The 21,064-nt window shown below is 43.0% G+C and overlaps 1 pseudogene; it reads left to right on the forward strand.

The window, feature by feature from the left end:
- The first annotated feature begins 14,685 nt into the window (after positions 1-14,685).
- On the forward strand, positions 14,686-14,803 carry LOC124796630 (annotated as a pseudogene).
- Positions 14,804-21,064: the final 6,261 nt, after the last annotated feature.

A 21,064-nucleotide genomic window follows, 5' to 3' on the forward strand; every position in this document is an offset into this window, starting at 1 on the left:
TTATTATTGGGGAACTTGTTGGAGAATAGTTACAATAAATAAAATTTTTCATTATCTAATAATTATATTAATTAACAGTATACCTTATTCCTCATCTTGACCAGTGTTGCCGACCGCCTACATCACACAACCGCACTGGGCTGCTACTACTGACCGACCGCTCTGCATGACGACTACAGACTGAGTACTGCTCTCAACTAGACAGAGCTACAGACTCGCAACGACTGAACTGACAGACTCGCAACGACAGACTGACTGCTACTGACTGAGAACCGCTCGCAACACTCGCGCGGTCAAGCGCATACTCTCTGGTCACAGATGCTACAATGCCTCGCCATCGCTGCTGCGTTACATACGTGTTTCATAATTTACTATTGATGCCGTTACATAGATTAGTGTTACTAGTTTTTTTAGAACCACTTACGTTAGTAAACCTCAACGTGTGCTCCCTTGGTAGCTCGGAGAACGTCTAGGCGGTATTCTAGTTCCCGCCAGGTATTTCGTAACATGTGTTCTGTCACAGTACCCACATCAGATTGTGTCCTAGCCTTCAGTTCGTTGACGTCAGCAACTGGCGTGACGAAGACTCTGTCCTTTATACAGCCTCCCTCCCCCCGCCCCCCCCCCCCAAAAAAAAGTCAAGGGGCGTAATGTCTGGAGAGCGGGGTGGCCAGGTTGTAGGACCGATCCGGAAATGTTTCATCCAGGAAGTCACTCAGTATCAAAGCACAGTGGCGGGTTGCTCCATCTTGCTGGAAAATTATCCATGGCTGATATTGTTCTAACTGTGGGGCTTTGATAGTGCGTGATTTCCTGGATGAAACATTTCCGGATCGGTGGATTGGAAGGAACGGTCGAACACCCTCGCCACCCCGCTCTCCAAACATTATGCCCCTTGACTTTTTTTCTGGGGCTATATCAAGGACAGAGTCTTCGCCACACCAGTTGCTGACGTCAACGAATTGAAGGCTGGGATACAAGCTGCTGTGGTTACTGTGACAGAAGACATGTTACGAAACACCTGGCGGGAACTGGAATACCGCCTCGATATTCTCCGAGCTACGAAGGGTGCACAAGTTGAGGTCTTTTATATATATATATATATATATAAGTACTCACATTCTTGATTGAGATTTTCACTCTGCAGCGGAGTGTGCGCTGATATGGAACTTCCTGGCAAATTAAAACTGTGTGCCCGACCGAGACTCGAACTCGGTCGGGCACACAGTTTTAATCTGCCAGGAAGTTTCATATCAGCGCACACTCCGCTGCAGAGTGGAAATCATTCTGGAAACATCCCCCAGGCTGTGGCTAGGCCATGTCTCCGCAGTATCCTTCTTTCAGGAGTGATAGTTCTGCAAGGTTCGCAGGAGAACTCCTGTAAAGTTTGGAAGGTAGGAGACGAGATACTGGCCGAAGTAAAGCTGTGAGTACCGGGCGTGAGTCGTGCTTCGGTAGCTCAGATGGTAGAGCACTTGCCCGCGAAAGGCAAAGGTCCCGAGTTCGAGTCTCGGTCGGGCACACAGTTTTAATCTGCCAGGAAGTTTCACTCACATTCTTAAATATAGGATGCATACAGTGCGCATAATTTGCGCGCCGTGAGTTGCGCCGTCTCAATGCGCAAACGCTGTTCCCAACTTTTAATGCTTGGTTAATTGTGCTGAACTTTTGTCATAACATAGTAGGTCTTAATGGCTAGACAAGGAAATTATTTTAAATTTTTGAATTGTGTCAATATGTATGTGAATTAATGAAAATAAATGTTTTGTTACCATTTGTTATACAGGCAACCTGCAACTCGAATGAATGCCCAGTTAATCATTTTGTCCATTTAGTAATACAGATGAATAATTCGAAATTTGAGGGACGTGTGCTGTGTCTTTAGAAAATACAAACGCCCTGTAGCGTCCGCCCTGACGTTGGCCGAGTTTGTAAGCTCTACAGTGATATTATGGAAGGCGTGAACGGGTTAGATGCCTTCTGACATCAAGAATGCTGTCAGCTCCACTGCTTACGGTACATCAGCGCAAAAATTTCACATTCGCTGTCAAAGGAGGCGCCTAGACCAGACGTTGGCCCCTATAGCGTCATCCTCTGTTAAGTCTTTGGATGTCGTTTTTGGAAATGGTTCCTTATCTTCCATTCCTTCCACCAGATACCCCTACAACCCCGAAAAGGTTTGTCGCTTTCGTATTATGTATGATAAACGTTTGTAATAATTTATTCAATTTGGCCTCGATTTTGAACTTGCCTCCCTCGAAATTCAAGGTTCAAAAATTGTTCAAATGGCTCTGAGAACTATGGGACTTACCATCTGAGGTCATCAGTCCCCTAGAACTTAGAACTACTTAAACCTAACTAACCTAAGGACATCACACACATCCATGCCCGAGGCATGATTCGAACCTGCGACCGCAGCTGTCACGCGGTTCCAGACTGTAGCGCCTAGAACCGCTCGGCCATCACGGCCGGCGAGATTCAAGGAACATGGTAATTTCTGGTAGTAACTATAAATGAAGAGTACCTGATTTCGGTGTGATGTATATAGTTCTCTGACTCATTCCGCAGTACTATCCGAAACTGCCTCCTACTTCCCTAGTTTGCTTTACGCATAGCACCACATCATGTTTTCCGTCAGTTTATCTCTTATTCTTGTAACAGTTCCCCATATACTCGCAGCAACTGTGGTCGCAGTATTGAGCATTCAGAAACAATGAAACATGCGTTATGAAATACGACTCTGAAGTCTGGGTTTGACGGTTTCGACACCGGCCACTAACCAACGCGCCTATGAACGTATATTCCTCCATGCCTTCAAGTGGTTCCTGAACGGCACACATAACTGTAGAAGCTGCTAATCTAATATTATTAACAGTAGAGAAGTTTTAAAAATAATGTGTCAAGTGAAGTACAAAGCCCTTGTTTTAGCACCAACCATTGGAGGCTACAGAAAACTACATTCCCACTTCTGCACCCATCAAAGAACTCACTGGAACATAAAACACTACTTTGTTTGCATAATATCAGCCTCATGTGCCCCCCCCCCCTCCACCAAAAAAAGAAGAAGAACTAGTCAGACCTGTATGCTAAATTATTCCTAGGCAAACTTTCACACACTGAAATTTGTCAGCCGTATAGAACTGTTCCACATGCTTTCCCCGCTTCCCCCCGAAATTATTTCTTCCTTAATGGCCTCCTTCCATTGGTCCTGTTTACCAAGTACTTGACAAACATAACAATCAACGGAACCGCCCCAAATACCATTCCACCTCTTTGTCTAGTGGTAACAGCATGAAATATTTTTTGATGAAAGATAACAATTACAACGGCATCGCTACAACTCGGTAAATATGATAATATTGTAAGACACACGCCGAAAATATAAATTAGTTTTGCATCGTTAGCAAAGATCAGTCTCCAGGAAGGCCACGGATCCGATAGCGCTACATATAGATAGAACGCGAACTGGCAAAGCCGTACAGAAAGTTCTGTGCGCCGAGCGTTCTCTGTACTTGGTTCTCTAACGAATGGTAATAAATGGTAAGCTTAAGCAGTACGCTGCGTGATATGGGGGCAGCACTACCATTTCCCAATCAGCCACATAAGGCGTTCTCAACACGTGTAGGCCTAAGACCAAAGGAGAAGCTGAAAATAATTCGAAACATCTTACCAGTATTTCTATCCGATTTTCGAAAAAACGCGCAGATGTAGAGCATTATTAATAACGAAAGAGAAAAATGCAGTCAGCGTATGTACTTGCAGTTACGCCTACTTGCCGTGACCATCGCATCCCGGCCATCTGCAGTAAGTAGCAGAGACTCGACACTCCTTTCTATTTGCATCACTGACTGGTGCGGCCGAGCGGTTCTAGGCGCTACAGTCTGGAACCGCGCGACCGCTACGGTCGCATGTTCGAATCCTGCCTCTTGCATGGATGTGTGTGATGTGTTTAGGTTAGTTAGGTTTAAGTAGTTCTAAGTTCTAGGGGACTGATGACCTCAGACGTTAAGTCCCATAGTGCACAGAGCGATTTGAAGCATCTATTGGCACCGGCCAGCACAGCTGTTTCAATATCCATCAAAAGAAGCTTCTGGCCTCTGCAGTTCCACCTCTCAGTGAAAAACTGATCTAATAGTCAATTTCTTCATTTTTTAAATATGGAGTAATTACGCGTATCTCAAGGAATATTACATACAATGTCTAGCAAATAATTTTCGAAAGTTCCATTGTCTGCTTTTTTGTTACTCTTGAATTACCCAGTACGCAGCTCCTCAGCCACGTGATGCATCAAGCCATAATAGCGATCAACACTTGTTCATCTCATAAGCTTGCTGTGAGAAAAGAGCTAATCACATATCAACAAACCTTACAAATGTTCTCTTTTATTATGCCTCATGGAATAATAACGTACGATAGCAAATGTCCGCTTTTATTCCATAGTTTAGACGCATATCGCGAAGTATCAGGTGCAATAATATATAACATTACGAGCTGCATGTCCACTATGTTTAAATTATTCAAAGAGCTGGATGTTTAGTTGAGCATAATGTAGCTGGCAAGTTGCCTTGAGATTGCTAGATCAGGTAGATACACAAATGTGGGGAGAGCTCGATGTCGCTGCAAAAAGCAGGAGGATAGGAGGCGTGAAGAGCAGTGGGCAGCGATTGAAAGCCACCTAGAGATGTCGCGGTGCCCAAGGGTTAACTATGTCACTGTGTGGTTATGGAAGCTAACTAGTACGGCGAGTTACTCTGTGTTAAAGGTAAAGGTTCGATATTCACCAAAAACACCAAAATAATTTTTAGACTGTCTACAGAAAAACTGAAGACAACGCTGAAATAGCAAAAAAGTGACGTGTTCAATAAATGTTTTTACCGTATTTGTGCAACAAACATTAAGAATTCAGTTCCTTATTTTAGGAATATTGAAAGAGAAATTATGTTTTACTTGCTAAACAATATTTTACGGCGTAGATCTCATAAAATATTTCTTTATTTCAGACAACCGGTTTCGACAGACTTTGGCAGGCTTCAGATTTTAAACATGTTTTTGTTGTGAAACGTGTTCATTTTACGTTGAACTCCGCGCCAAGCTGTCAAGTGGATAATTTGCTCAACAAATTTGCAGGGTGATTGAAAGAAATATGCAATGACACGAACAGAACTGATGGTTTTATTCAAAGACAATAATGACACTGAAGTCATCGCGACTCATTATGGTCCCCTGGAGGAACACGAGTGAAGAGAGAGACTATACTCCGTCACACATCAACGTCATGTTTCTCCAATGAGGCAACATGAGTTTCAACGAAAAATGAACACGTTTCACAACAGAAAGATTTTTAAGACATGAAGATCACAACAAAGTCTGATGAAACCCGTTGTGTTAAATAAAGAAATATTTTATGTGATCTAGGCTGCTGAACGTTGTTTAGCAAATATTAACGATCTTACCAACATTCGTATATCAAATTGTTTGAGACAATAATAACAAAAAGCAGCTAAATATGAGTGACACAAGATCTGATAGGTCCTGAAATCAGCTATAAAACGATGTTTATGTTAGTGCAGAGCAACTACATTATTGAATATTGTACTGAACTGAAAATTCTTTGATTTCTTGCACTAAACGACATGCAGAATATCAAGAGGCTACCCCATGTTGGGCACCAAAAATGTAGTGAATTTAAAAATTTCGTCTCTGTGACGAAATTACATGCAGATTACTGACGAGATAGCCTCATCCTTGGAGACAAGCTACAATTATGAAGTCGAAAAGCAAAATGTTTGATATACGAATAGAACAGATTAATGAGAGGATCAATATGAATGAGCGTGAACAATTCTAGAATGAAATTTTCACTCTACAGCGGAGTGTGCGCTGATATGAAACTTCCTGGCAGATTAAAACTGTGTGCCGGACCGAGACTCGAACTCGGGACCTTTGCCTTTTGCGGGGAAGTCCTCTACCAACTGAGCTGCCCCAGCACGACTTATGTCTCGTCCTCATAGCTTTAATTCCGCCAGTACCTCGTTCCTACCTTCCAAACTTCACAGAAGCTCGCCTGCGAACCTGGTAGAGCACTTGCCCGCGAAAGGCAAAGGTCCTGAGTTCGAGTCTCGGTCCGGGACACAGTTTTAATCTGCCAGGAAGTTTCATGAACGATTTTCAGTTATTAAGGTGCAGGAGGGAAGGAATGATTTGCCTCACAATTCTTCACTATCATTTCACGTATGGTGTTGTCGGTGACGCTGGACCGGTACCACGCGTCACCTAGAGGCTGTGCGGCGCGTGTTGGTAGCCCTCACTGATGTCCCGTGGCTTTGCAGTGAGAAACTGAAAGACCGCTAGCAGTGGGTTTCGTAGCCGAAGCATCGTAATCAGGTGTCGGAAAGCGGGCGTTAGGCAAGGTTATTGATGCTTAGTCAAGTGGCAATCACTGAACCGTAAGGATACGTCTATTTAACATGGAAAAGGAAAAGAATAAATTACAAAATGACGATGAACATTAGGACAGGAGTAAGAATCAGTGAGCAGACTAAGTAGGTTACATGCAGAAGAGCCTTCACTTTTTTTCGCACAGTCTCACCAATTGTCCCGTCACTTCCTATCGCTCTCCTTAACTCCGAACTCCAGTATTTTTCCCTGCTCCCAGCGTTGACATTGGCGGACTAAACTTACAATGCCACGCGATGACTGAAAGCCATTTCATGACCACGCCACTCAGTGCAGGGTAGAAACTTTATATCTCGCATGGGCTGGAATATGACTTTGGAACTAGCGTTTCCCCATATGTTCACTGTCGAGGCTGTTCCCAGGGTTGGTCACACATTGTCCCGATGTATTTTTCGCATTCCTTAGCTGCTGTGGCAGCAGCCATACAACTGTAGCTCCCTATGAGGCCTGGACACTCTTATATTTATACGTCGTCAGTAATCTGCTATCGTTCCTGATTAGTAAGCAACTTCTTTAATGTCCAGCAATCAATTTTTTAAGCAGGCTGACTTCTGCAGTTGCACAGTTTCAAGCGCCATTCCGCGGGAATTCTTGGCACTTTGTGTCTGGTGTACTTAGTACCTGCAAGGGTCCATGTATTTACGGCACATTTCTTTTTTTTTAATGCAAGCCTAAACTACTGCTGTTAGCCATGAGTTCCACACGCTTCCATGTACACATTCTTGACGCTTTTCTATCTACACTCTTAGTGACACAGGCGTCCGCGAATTATCGACAAGTTTCTCATTGTTCATCAGGCTCCTTACATAAAGTCCATTCTTAAGTTATCTGAGGGCATCCGCCATCCTACCCCCCTGCGTGCCTGAAAAATGCCCCCATGTCCGCATCTCTGGTGTTCTCTGTACGGTCCGACTTTCCAGTGGTCCTGGGCCAGTGGCTTTGGGAATCGGTGGGAGTGGCCACAGGTGGAGGTATTGCAGCTCCTTAGCATGACACTTAAGTGGCTGATAAGGAAGTCACAATAAAGTGACCCATCTATCTACACTTGGCCGATTGCAAACATACTTGAAAAAGAAAAAAAATTCGCTTCCTAATGGTAATACAAATACTTCACTCACTAATGTGACACATGGAGGGCATATACAGTTAGAATCTGTGCAACTAAAGTAAACCTTGCACTGTAATGTAATAATGTTCATCAACGAGTTACATGTCACAAACTAGAGCAGAAGAAATACACTTAGAAATAAGGCTTGTGACTCAATACTTGACCTTTCACATAATAATGTACAGCAACGAGTTCTATAAACAGTACACAAAGTGGATTTCAGTTCAACACTTGGTCACGCAAAACTATAAATATTGATGATATACATTCTTCTACTGCCGTAAATCAAAAATGGCTCTGAGCACTATGGGACTTAACATCTATGGTCATCAGTCCCCTAGAACTTAGAACTGCTTAAACCTAATTAACCGAAGGACAGCACACAACACCCAGTCATCTACTGCCGTAAGCCAAGGCAGATTGGATGGGATAGGTGACAACGTTTTCCCATCTCAATGACATTATTTCCAAGTAAACAATACACACAGTAATGAGATTTGCGCCTTCTTTTGCACCACGGAACCTACAACCAATATGTATCAAGAATGAGATTTTCACTCTGCAGCGGAGTGTGCGGTGATATGAAACTTCCTGGCAGATTAAAAATGTGTGCCGGACCGAGACTCGAACTCGGAGCCTTTGCCGTTCGCGGGCAAGTGCTCTACCAACTGAGCTACCAAGGCATGACTCACGCGCCGTCCTCACAGCTTTACTTCTGCCAGTTTGGAAGGTAGGAGACGAGGTACTGGCAGAAGTAAAGCTGTGAGGACGGGGAGTGAGTCGTGCTTGGGTAGCTCAGTTGGTAGAGCACTTGGCCGAGAAAGGCTAAGGTCCCGAGTTCGAGTCTCGGTCCGGCACACAGTTTTAATCTGCCAGGAAGTTTCAACCAATATGTATATTGTAAACATCACCAGTCTTTGGGAGACCTACTCCTTATTCACTAAAGGCCGGCCGAAGTGGCCGTGCGGTTCTAGGCGCTGCAGTCTGGAACTGCGAGACCGCTACGGTCGCAGGTTCGAATCCTGCCTCGGGCATGGATGTGTGTGATGTCCTTAGGTTAGTTAGGTTTCACTAGTTCTAAGTTCTAGGGGACTAATGACCTCAGAAGTTCAGTCCCATAGGGCTCAGAGCCACTTGAACCTTATTCACTAACTTTCGTAGTGTAGACTGTGTGAAGTGCATGAACAGACTAAAAAAAAAAAAAATCGTATGTGTACCTCTCTTTGTATAAGACCTTAGCGTACCCTCAGCTTGCAACATGCAAAATAATCTTCTTCACCAAGTTTAGTAGTGTCAGCGGTGCAAGCCACACGAACGGACTCGAATCTCAATAAAAAAAAAAAAAAGGTCTTGCGTGTATCTAACTTTGTACACTAAAGGGACCTTAACGTGCCTTTAACTTCTAACACGCAAAATTATACTAGCATGCCTGAATGCAAATTCTATGCGCTACTTTGCTAAAATGAAATGTCTTTTCCACCGACCGCAGTGTACTTCGGATGCCTTAGTTTGCTGCAACAGGAATCTCATAAAAATACTGGTGCGTGCGTGGTTCCCACCATCCATGCTAGCTTTATTCAATTCTTATGAATATGATATCAAAAAACATTATGATAATACATGACACATGATATTAGATTTAAGTACACACAACTATAAGAAAATAATCTACATGGAAGTGGCAAGGCACTGGTGTGAACTATGAACTACGTTATAACCCCGCATAGAGGGAAGTCTCATGCTGTTGAATGTAGATGGTTCCTCTCAACCTCGTACTGTGCAGTGCGTCGGCGCACGGAACACATGATCACACACATGCAATCATCATATCACTTCCCCGCATTCACAGCAAGTGTCCCACAGTCCACAAAACACACAAAAATGGCTGTCTAAGAACAATAAATACGTGCTATCACAGAAAGTAAGTTCACAAAATACAAGGTGTCGTTATTTGTTATCTACAGTTGGATATACCACTAATGCTGTATGCTACACTATTGAGTCACGTACTACCATAGGCCGCGGCCGTCAAATATCCCAACCTCGCTCTCGTCGTCATAAACAAGATAAGCATTTCGTTTGTCTGCCTAGTCCCTTGCTTTCGCGTGAGACGCCATTAATTTTTCTCGCTTCTTCGACGCATGGAAACACCTGCGGTCCTCCGAAAATTATTTTACGACGATGACTGGAATAACATTATCTTCTATAACTGGTGAGTGGATGTATGCTGTATTTCCGTGCACAAATCACAGACTTCTCAGTTGCCCTGAAATCTCTTTCACATTCTCTGCTCTGTTACTGTGGGGGCTCCAGCTTCATCCTATGGCGTGGGCTTAGTGCGCTTGTCATCATGGCATTTGACTGTAGTCTCTCTCTCTCTCTGAATGGTAATTTTGGAGCGTGTGTTCCGTACTCACATGGGCAGCGTGGGATGTCGTGGATGCGTACTCATTAACGTCGTCTCTCTCTCTCTAAATCCCAATCGCATATGTGCAAGAGTCTCTAACACACTAGCAGTCGCACCATGTCCGTGATGTCCTCTTTCTTCAGGATTGTGCATGGAATTATCATCATGACTTGCAGACGGTGAACTGACTTCATCTGAAACCCTTGTTCCTCATAATGATTCACCTTTTACCTCTCATTGCCCATCTATCAACATTTCCTTGTCACATTTTACTAAATTCAATTACAGGATTAAAACATGAAAGTTTGCTTTTATTTCAATATCTTTTTTACAAACTTACAAATGTCAGGGCTGATATGTTTGGGTGTGGACAATACTCAGTTATTAAGGGGCATTTGTCGGAAACATATGCTGGATCTGTACGTAGTCTCGCCTCGGGGATGCGGCTTTGTAGCGAGGCCCTGGAATAGTCTCCGCATTGATAGCTTGTGGGGATTTCGTAGCGGAAGCAAAGTTACCATGGTGTCGGAAGATGGATATTAGGAAAAGATAATTGTACTTTGGAAAGCTCAATTGAGTGCTTCATTCCCAACCACTTAAACGTAAGGATTCGTCCATTTAACGTGGAACAGTAAAAGAATGAGTCACAAATGACTATAAACTTTAAGATAGGAGTAAGGATCAGAATCGGTCAGCAGACTAAGTGGGTGATATGTGGAAGAGCCGCCGCGTTTTGTCTCTTCCACGCACCTACTTAGCCTCTCCTTAATTTCATTTTTCTTAACTCACAAACTCCTTGAATTTTTCCTCCTCCGGCGTTGACATGGCATAATAAACTTACAACACCTTCCATCGAGATCGCTGTTTCATGGCCACGTCTCTCAGACAGGGTAGAGCTTTTCTGTGTTGCGTGGGCTGGCGTGCGACCCAGGAACTGACATTTTACCCATGTCTTCGCTGCTGAGGTTGTTCTTGGACTTGGTCGCACACTGTTCCGATGTTTTCTCCGCTTTGCTTAGATGATATGAAAGCAGCCACACAACACATCTCTGTAACGTCTGTCTCTGTGTGAGGCCTGGACAGTCTGACGTTTTTACTTTTTCTAAGCATCTGCTAGCGTTAAGCAACCTTCTTACTATGTGGGTAACAGTTTCTTTAAGCAGGCTGACTTCTTCTGCAGTTCCATGGTTTCAAACACCTGTTCGAATTCTTGACGCTTCTCTATCTGTACTCTATCTTAGTGCCTGGAGTGGCCACAAATTATTCGCACATTTCTCATGGCCGACAAGGCCATTCAGAAAGTATCTGTTTCTAAGCTAGCCGATGCTGTTGGCCGGTCTATCCCCTGTTTGGTTGTAGAATGCCTCCATGCCCACATCTCTGGTGCTCGTTGGGTCTTTTTATCTTTGTAGGTTGTTGTATGTCTTCCTTGATCAAGTTGAGCCCGCATGTTGGAGAGTGTTTGGTTAGAAAAATATTTCGATGTATACCTATTTAAGACTTAGTTACTTTGTAGTGTATAAGTTTGCGATTTAGAGAAAGTTTTAAAAATGTGTGTTAGTACAGTTAAATCTCAACATTGGTATGGTGAATTGGTTATTACATCTAGAACTGGATGAACTTTCTGAGTATTAAAAATTTATTCATTTTAGTTGATTTTTGTGAGCTACACGATACCTGCCTTTGGCTTACATTTGTCATTGTCTGCGAACATTATGCTACGTCAGTTATTTCATATTTTCATTTGTTACACTATGTATAATATTAATCATTCTAGGGCCACCATTCAAAGTAACTAAGTGTTTGAACGGGAAAAATTTGGTAGTGACCTCTAATCCTGTGGGTAGGTTACTTAATATTCTGAGGGATCACTCCCTTATTTTATAATTTTCAAAATCACTTCTGTGCTTTTGTATATTATTCACTGGCTACATTAGGCTGGACGAATGATTATTGGATTCTGTCATAAGTTCAAAGGCCAACAGTGCACCACGGAACCCCTGCATAAGCAGACGAGCCATAAATAGATTTAAGATTTTGAACCTGCCCTCTGGTGGCAAGTTAGCAAAACCTGATTTAAATTGGCAAATGATCTCTCATTATTTACCTGCAACCTTAAACGCACAGTGCGGTTGCACTCAGGGGCTAATCAGTTTAATCTTTTACGTCACAAAAGGACAGTTTGAAATTCAGAATCATACACGCAAATTTTCGACTATTTATAGTAATGATTCACCTCAGTCATCAAACTAATACTCTTCTCACATTTTAAATTACGCTGTAGGCACCAAACTTTGATGCTGGAGTTCAGGATGGTACTGTGTAATTAGATTTCTGGAAAGCACTTAACTCTGCAGCACACGGTGTACACTGCCTACAAGTTCAGAGCATACGGAATAGTTCTCAAGTATACGACTGACTCAAACATGTAATGAGTTATAAAATACAGTATATTGTCCTGAACACCGGATGTTAATCAGAAACAAAGTCAAAGTGTACCAGGCACATACGAGACGACCGCTCCTATTCATCGTATTCACTATGCACATGCAACAGCCTGTCAGATGAGGCAGGCAGCTGATGATTAGCTTATACTTGGAAACTTGTTGAATGAATCTAGTGGGATTCAGTATGACTTGGACCGAACTTATGTTTGGTGGAATGAATGACAGTGATAAATCTAAGTTAATGAATACGGATACGAGAAAGATTTCTGTAATATTTGTACACAACATGTGAGCGGCACAGCTGGTATAATAACAATATATTATAGTAACATGGCTTTATATTACATTTATGCAGGTGCTCGCAAATATTTCTTTACGATTTTGCATTGACTAGCTACCTGGAGCTTCCTCCATGGAACTGTCGATTGTAGATACACTGAAATGCTTCAACATAATATGAAAGAGGATGGATGCTGTTCTGAAATTTGTCCCTTCTCAGGGCCTCATACATAAATCTGGATCATTCTCATAAGCAAACCACACAGCCCTACAGATTACTGTCTTTTGAGCAATATACTGTCTTTCTTACTCAGCCAAGGTGGCATGGCAGATGCATTCGAATATGAGTTTAAAATAGGCCAGATTTGGCTTAAAATTGTGCACTCAGAATGTCACTTGCACTATTACACTCAACGCTCGTACGCCCACTAATAAATAATTGTATGTTTTACCACTCAAATAATACTTTCACCTTCTCATTCTGAGGGAGACGGATGAACCAGACTTCCATCACTCTATACTACCTGGTCAAAAGAATCCGGACAATGGTATGTAATACAAAAGTCATCTCTGGATGTCACGGAGGGTGACTGTAAAAACTGGCAATAAATCAGTGGAAGAAGTCACTAATGAGTTCCATAGTGTGTCCTTACTTCGCTTACGAAAACGCTAAATGGAGAAGGACGTGAATACATTTTACAGCACTGGGTAAGGAGTACAGCAGAGGAACATTTCGGAGGTCATGGCTGTTTGTAGTAGGATGACTGGGCACGCTTTCATAAAGCAGCGTCTGTGACGAAATGGTTTGTGAAAAATGACATTTCTGTAACCAGACGACCTGCCCAGAGTCCCGATATAAACACAATGAATCCCCTTTGGGATGAGTCACATCTACATCATACTCCGCTAGCCACGTAGTGGTGTGTGTCAGAGGGTACTTTTTGTGCCACTAACTGAGCTCTCCAACCCTCTCCATCCGCGAATAGCGCGTGGAAAGAATGAAGAAAGTAATATGTTGCTCGACTCTTCCCGGAAAGTGCTCTCTCGAAATTTCAATAGTAAATCCCTCTGTGATGCAGTTAGACGCCGACTTCGCTTCAGAACCCAGCGGCTCAGATAATTACCTTTCTCTGGTTTCGGATTTTCATCTACATCTACATCTACATGGATACTCTGCTAATCACATTTAAGTGCCATCTTCACAATTCTCTATTATCCCAATCTCGTATAGCGCGCGCACGAGCTCTGATCTCCTTTATTTTATCGTGGTGATCGTTCCGCCCTATGTAGGTCGGTGTCAACGAAATATTTTCGCATTCGGAGGAGAAAGTTGGTGATTGGAATTTCAGAAGAATGGGTTGCTATGCCTCCACAGACATTCAGACACTTCATTGAAAGTTTCCCCAAGGTCAAGCCGTCATAAGGGCGAACGGTGGACGCACCTTACTTTAATGCCAACTAATAGGTGTCCTGATACTTTTCATCAGATGGTGTATCTCGGTGAAGCCTAATTCTTTTCGTAACAATAGCCACAGATCGAGAGCCAAACAACCAACGCGACGCTGACTGCGGACTGTCGACACATACAACGATATTTCTTACTTCATATAGTGTTTGGGCTCTCCATTAAGTGGGATTAAAGGAAGGCATCGAAGCCACTAGGAGGCGTCGTGCTGCATTGGTTATCGGTCGGATATATATATATGACAGTAGAAGTATGCATACTATTTACTTTGAAAATCTCGAGTTACTCAGAAGAGAGGAGAAAAGAAAAAAACCTCAGTGTATCAGATTTCATTACAATGGATAAAGATTATGCTGCATTTCATGTGACGTGCATGCATCCATCGGCAATACTGAGGTACAACTATTTTTAATGCAAACAGGTACGTCTGGTATTCCTGTATGTGAAAATAAACTACCAATATATTTAATTTGTCAAAAGAGATCAAAAAGTCAGATATTACGGCCCCTATATAACGAAGAAGGCCAACGGCCTTGCCACAGTGGTAACACCGGTTCCCGTCAGATCACCGAAGTTAAGCGCAGTCGGGCTAGGATAGCACTTGGATGGGTGACCATCCGGTCTGCCGAGCGCTGTTGGCAAGCGGGGTGCACTCAGCCCTTGTGAGGCAAACTGAGGAGCTCCTTGATTGAGGAGTAGCGGCTCCGGTCTCGAAAACTGACATACCGCCGGGAGAGCGGTGTGCTGACCACATGCCTCTCCATAACCGCATCCAGTAACGCCTGTGGTCTGAGGATGACACGGCGGCCGGTCGGTCCCGTTGGCCCTTCATGGTCTGTTCGGGAGGAGTTAAGTTTTTTTTATATAACGAAGAAGAAACAGAATAAGAGAAATTAAGGGCCCGTACGTAGGCGAGAGGTAGTCATTTTTCCCTCGCTCCATTTGCGATTAGAATGGAAATGAGTAGTAGTGGTACATGGTACCCTCCGCCGTAAATCATACGGTGATTTGCGTAGTATATGTGTAGTATACCAGATCATACTCCTTTCTATTACTGACGACAGTAGCTATTTTTGTGGTAACATGACGCGTGGAAATCTTATAAATACTCTATTTCTGTTTCAGTCAATCTAAAATAGAGCGCACCATCTTCCCCAAGTACCACAAAACCGCGACAGTGTTGACGACAAAGGAAAAGCAGCCATACTGCCCATCCTGTGAAAGGCTTCACTGTGTACGTTCGTGGTACTGTACTGGTACACAGATTTGCAGATTTCAGCTTTATAGCTGTTAACTGACAAAGATAGGTTAAATACATCGTGACGGCAAACGAAAGTGCTTTCAATGAGCAGTGAAAAATCTTGTAAGTACTTACCATTTTAATGCATTTTAAGATTTAACTATAGTGTCAGACAGGTGATGTCCTTTCCTTCAATGAAATAAATAAACTTCACTAAAATGTTGGGCAGAACATCTAAGCATCTTGTGATCAATATTTGACATTTCCTGGTCGACAGCCTTCCTCAGTTCACCTAAAGATTACACGATCTACGACCATTGGCTGTAGTGCAATATGTAGAGTAGCGCCTTCCTATTGAAAACAAATATTTTTTTTTTTTGGATGGACGTCGTTTCCTCAATTGTGGACACAAAAAAGTGCTGAGCATGCGTGTGTTAATGGTAAATAGTATGGTAACAGCCAATATTGTTCTCATTGCTCATAATTTGCTACATTAGTCTAGAACAACACGCGTTTTTGTAAACAATGCATTCTCTGTCTTTTCAAAAAATCATGCTCTCTGATTCACGCTCCAAATCCAGTTCACATGACTGCCTACGTGCAAATCGCCTTGGGCTTCAAACCACTGCTGACCTTATCCTCTCGATGTTTTGTGGAGTCATTTTAGTTTTATTCGGATCAGATAGCTTCTTCATTATACTACCGTCTGTTATTCTCGGATTGTGAACCCGTCAAGGAATATTATTAGGTCTGGAAGCGGCATTTAGATGAAGATGTAGTACTGTTACATCTCAAGAATGATGTGGAAGCCGGTGAGTTTGCCAGAAACATTTAAAGGAACTGTGGCTCACATTTTAAAATATAGATTACTAAGCACTGAAAAGGTATGTACAAATAATATATGTTGTTCGTAACCATAACTTGTAGGTTATGGATTACTTCTTTAATAGTATTCCGTCTAATTTCACAATATTTTTATTTTCTAATTATTGTTCACAAGTTTCGAAGCAACAATTAACTTTTCAGCTGTATAGACATAATGGGCATGACATTAGTTTCAGCTTTTCACCACATACCATTCGTCTTCTGCATTGTAGAAAGCGTAACGTTTTGAACTTTTTAGTATGTTTAAGTCAGTATTGTCGCCGACCGAATTTTTTCATTAAACATTATGCATTTTATGTGGCGTTAGAAATAGCCTTAGAAGAGAATTTCAGCAACTAACACATGTGGAACTTGATAAACTGGTTACAAGACAGCTCCACAAAACACAATCCCCCCGTCAGGAGAAGAGGCCCCACGAATGTCTGTACCAAATATATGCAAGCACACATCGTTAGCGTGTTTCTTATTATGAACATTTTGCAGAGAGCTGAATACATTCGCTTTGATCATTGACATGTGCTATAATGCTATCCGAGCCTGGCAATACTGCACATTGAATTTTTGGACTCGTCTGAGCACAGGCCCATGCTATAAGCACTTCATATCTCCGGGATTCTTCAGTGTTCCCATACAAACCTCTTGTTTTAATTTCCGCAATATATAACAGCCCACACGTGTTAGTCTGGTGAGTGAGCAGAACCGACGACTCTATGATCTCCATATATTCTGTTTTCAAGGCTGAAAAACGTCAAGTCATTTCGGCTAGTCACTTTTCATTGATCTTGATATGTAGAGTCGATTTAACGTATTTAAACTTATTCCGATTATGCAAAGATATTTTTTTGTGCTGGATAACATTGTATCAGTGACTGTAAGAGGCGATTAACTTGCTTTTTTTTATTACTGTGCAAGAGATAACCTAGTCCATGCCGTTACAAAAAATTCCTTAGCTGAACTTTCAATCTGTGGTGTGCTGCAGGTTTGTGAGTTAGGACACTCTGAGGAGAAACACAAGCAAAACGGAACCCCGCAAATAAGGGACTAGGTCTTCTGTGAACTGGGCAGTGGCGACTGGGCAGCACACATTGTTCACATGAAAGTGAAGGACAGGACGCAGTCCCAGTGGCGCGAGCATGACAGAGCCACTGACTCTGGAAAAATATGAGTGAAGGCAGCAGACACATAAAAAGATGTGGTCCAGTCGGGAATGCTGTGTTCTTCGGACTGTGCCCTGTTAGAGAGAATTGCTTATAGCAAGTGCATGTACCCTGACGAGCTCTGCGCCTTAGTTCTGCAACAAGGAATTCGGCTAAGCAGAGAGCAGCAATCGGACCTCTGTCAAAGAAACATTCTGAGAGACAGATATCTCTTAGCCATCCTAAAATACACGGAAATAGGACTATAAAAGAAAATTGTAGTTTGCAGATGGCCTCTGACTATCATCAGGAAATAAAGCTGCTTTTCTTTCTTAAGTATTACCCGACTATCAGAGGAAACAGTGTGAGTAGCTAATAAAGACTACTGACTGCTGGCTGCAGTGTGACATCAGTTTGACTTACCGTTTGAGCTTATATTTTCGAAAATACACACAGCAAAAAAAGTTTTCCATAACCTCGGTTTGGAGAGTTCCCGAACTTGTACAGGAAATTTTAATAGATATCAACATAAACATCATTTCCGCGCTTTTTATTGCTCATGAAAACCACACATTGCATGTTGTACTACCACACAGCGAAACCTTCAGAGGTGGTGGTCCAGATTGCTGTACACACCGGTACGTCTAATATCCAGTGGCACGTCCTCTTGCATTGATGCATGCCTGTATTCAAAAAATGGCTCTGAGCACTATGGGACTCAACTGCTGAGGTCATTAGTCCCCTAGAACTTAGAACTAGTTAAACCTAACTAACCTAAGGACATCACAAACATTCATGCCCGAGGCAGGATTCGAACCTGCGACCGTAGCGGTCTTGCGGTTCCAGACTGCAGCGCCTTTAACCGCACGGCCACTTCGGCCGGCTGCCTGTATTCGTCGTGGCATACTGTCCACAAGTTCATCAAGGCACTGTTGGTCCAGATTGTCCCACTCCTCAACAGCGATTCGGCATGGATCCCACAGAGTGTTTGGAGGGTCACGCCGTCCTTAAACAGCTGTTTTCAATCCATCCCAGGCATGTTCGATAGGGTTGGTGTCTGGAGAACATGCTGGCTACTCTAGTTGACCTACGTCGTTATGATGAAGGAAGTCATTCACAATATGTGCACGATAGGGGAGGGAATTGTTGTCCATGAAGACGAATGACTCGCCAATATGCTGCCGATATGGTTCCACTATCTCTCGTACGATGGCGTTCACGTAAAATACAGCCGTTATGGTGACTTCCATGACCACCAGCGGCACATAACGCCATCCCAAAACAGCAGGGTACCTCCAACTTGCTGCATTCGCTGGACTGTGTGTCTAAGGGTTCAGCCTGACCGGGTTACCTCCAAACACGTCTCCGACGATTAGTTGAATGCATATGCGACACTCATCGGTGAAGAGAACGTGATGCCAATCCTGAGTGGACCATTCGGCATGTTGTTGAGCCCATCTGTTCCGCGCTGCATGGTGTCGTGGTTGCAGAGATGGACGTCGCCATGGATGTGGGGAGTGAAGTTGCGCATCATGCAGCCTATTGCGCACAGTTTGAGTCGTAACACGTCGCGTGGCTGCATGAAAAGCATATGGTGGCGTTGCTGTCAGGGTTCCTCCAAGCCATAATCCGTAGGTAGCAGTAGTAACCCTTGGGCGGCCTGAGCGAGGCATGTCATCGACAGTTCCTGTCCCTCTGTATCTCCTCCATGTCCGAACAACATGGTTTTGGTTCACTCCGTGACGCCAGGACACTTCCCTTGTTGAGAGCCCTTCCTGGCACGAAGTAACAATTCGGACGCGATTGAACCGCGATATTGACCGTCTAGGCAAGGTTTAACTACAGACAACACGAGCCGTGTTCCTCCTTCCTGTTGGAATGACGAACTAATCGTCTGTCGGACCCCCTCCGTCTAATAGGCGCTCGTCATGCGTAGTTGTTTTACATCTTTCGGCGAGTTTAGTGACATCACTGAACAGTCAAAGGGACTGTGTCTGTGATACAACATCCACAGTCAACGTCTGTCTTCAGAAGTTCTGGGAACCAGGGTGATGCTAACCTTTCTTGATGTGTCTAGATTGGCGGAAAATGAGCTTATTGGACCTGACGTTTTGCCAGCTTCTGGTAGGAGATTTTTTAACAACGAAACAATTACACCATTGTCGAAGAAAATGTAACTGATGAGAACTGACAGACGAAATGCAGACATTCTTCCTGCCACTTATAAAATTTAGGGACTTGGTATTTGTAAACAGAACGAGAAGAGACTCTGCCTTCTGAGGTGATATGAGACGGCTGGCATCACTTCCAACTGGGTTGGCTGAGTTCGAAGGCAGCTCTCCTCTGCAGTTGAGGCTGACGGTCCCTAATGTTCGAGTTGACAGCAAAACACTTACACGTGCGCATTTGATGGCAACCAGCCATGCTCTCAGCAATCTGCTTACGTTACTTCAACCAGAGTGCTGACAGTAACTTGGAACACTGTTAGGGTGAATGGAACTTAGGGGCTCAACATCATATGTTCGATAGTACCGTCACAACTGCATGGATAACCTCAGTTTCTCTTTCGCGCCATACGGTCATTGTCATTGATGTGTAGGCAGGTTGCGGCAAATTCACTAAGAGAGGAGATTGTGTTCAGCAAATTATAATTCCCTACCCTTCAAATTCGTCAACCGCAGTCGAATTATCTCAATTTCATCTTAACCTTTAATTGTGCACTAAGTAATTTTATGTTATACCTTTTTCATTTTTGTGCAGTTAAACTTACATAAGAAATTCAGAGTAGTGAAAATCATGCTTTTGATTAAAGTAGTTAGCAAACTCTCTTTTATGGTCGGTGCTATTGAATAGAAGAATTATGAATACCCAAACTTAAGTTTCCCATCTGGGCGACCGCAAAATTCTAAAGCGTCAATTTAACCCTTTTAAACGGGCGATACAGCACTGACCGTATCTATAAGGAACTTGTAAATGTCTCGTCAGGAAAAGTGGGACAAATCATGCTATTCTTGAAAGTATCACATCACACGTTGACATCTCTACAACGTCATTTATCCATGTCCGTCATTAAATGTGAATTTTACTGTTGATCAGTAGCGGATGTTGCGAAGATTTATTTGCCCAAGTTTCGTAAAGAGAGCTTCTCCTATAAATAGAAACCTGCTTAGCAGCGCTGGATCACATTTTTGTTTTCGTAGACATCACTCAAAGATCTGTAACCAATTTTAAAAATAATTGCCAAGGAACTGTGGATGAAATGAAATGTGGGAATGATGATTTGCATTGGACTGCAGTATTCGCAGAACACTTCATACGCTGATTATGCTTGCACTTGCTGTATAGTTTTGACAGTTTCATTACCTGTTGCAGGTGCGAAAACGTTAGTTTCATTTATCTCGTAAGTTGTTGTTTTTTTGTCATTGGAGTGTTTCGTTCTTACATTTCTGATGTCTCCAAAATATGTTATTAAGTCTGCAAAGACAGAGAGTTAGGTCTTGGCACGACCAGGATACCTTAGAATCGCACTGTTGCACTACAGCTTTGTCAACAATCACAAAAAAGGAAAGTACATTCCTTTTTTTTGGCTGTCGTATACATGTGGAAGTCAGAGTAACTTAATTAGTAAATTGCCTGATCAC

Source organism: Schistocerca piceifrons, chromosome 4, assembly GCF_021461385.2.
Source record: "Schistocerca piceifrons isolate TAMUIC-IGC-003096 chromosome 4, iqSchPice1.1, whole genome shotgun sequence".
Taxonomy (NCBI): Eukaryota; Metazoa; Arthropoda; class Insecta; order Orthoptera; family Acrididae; genus Schistocerca; species Schistocerca piceifrons.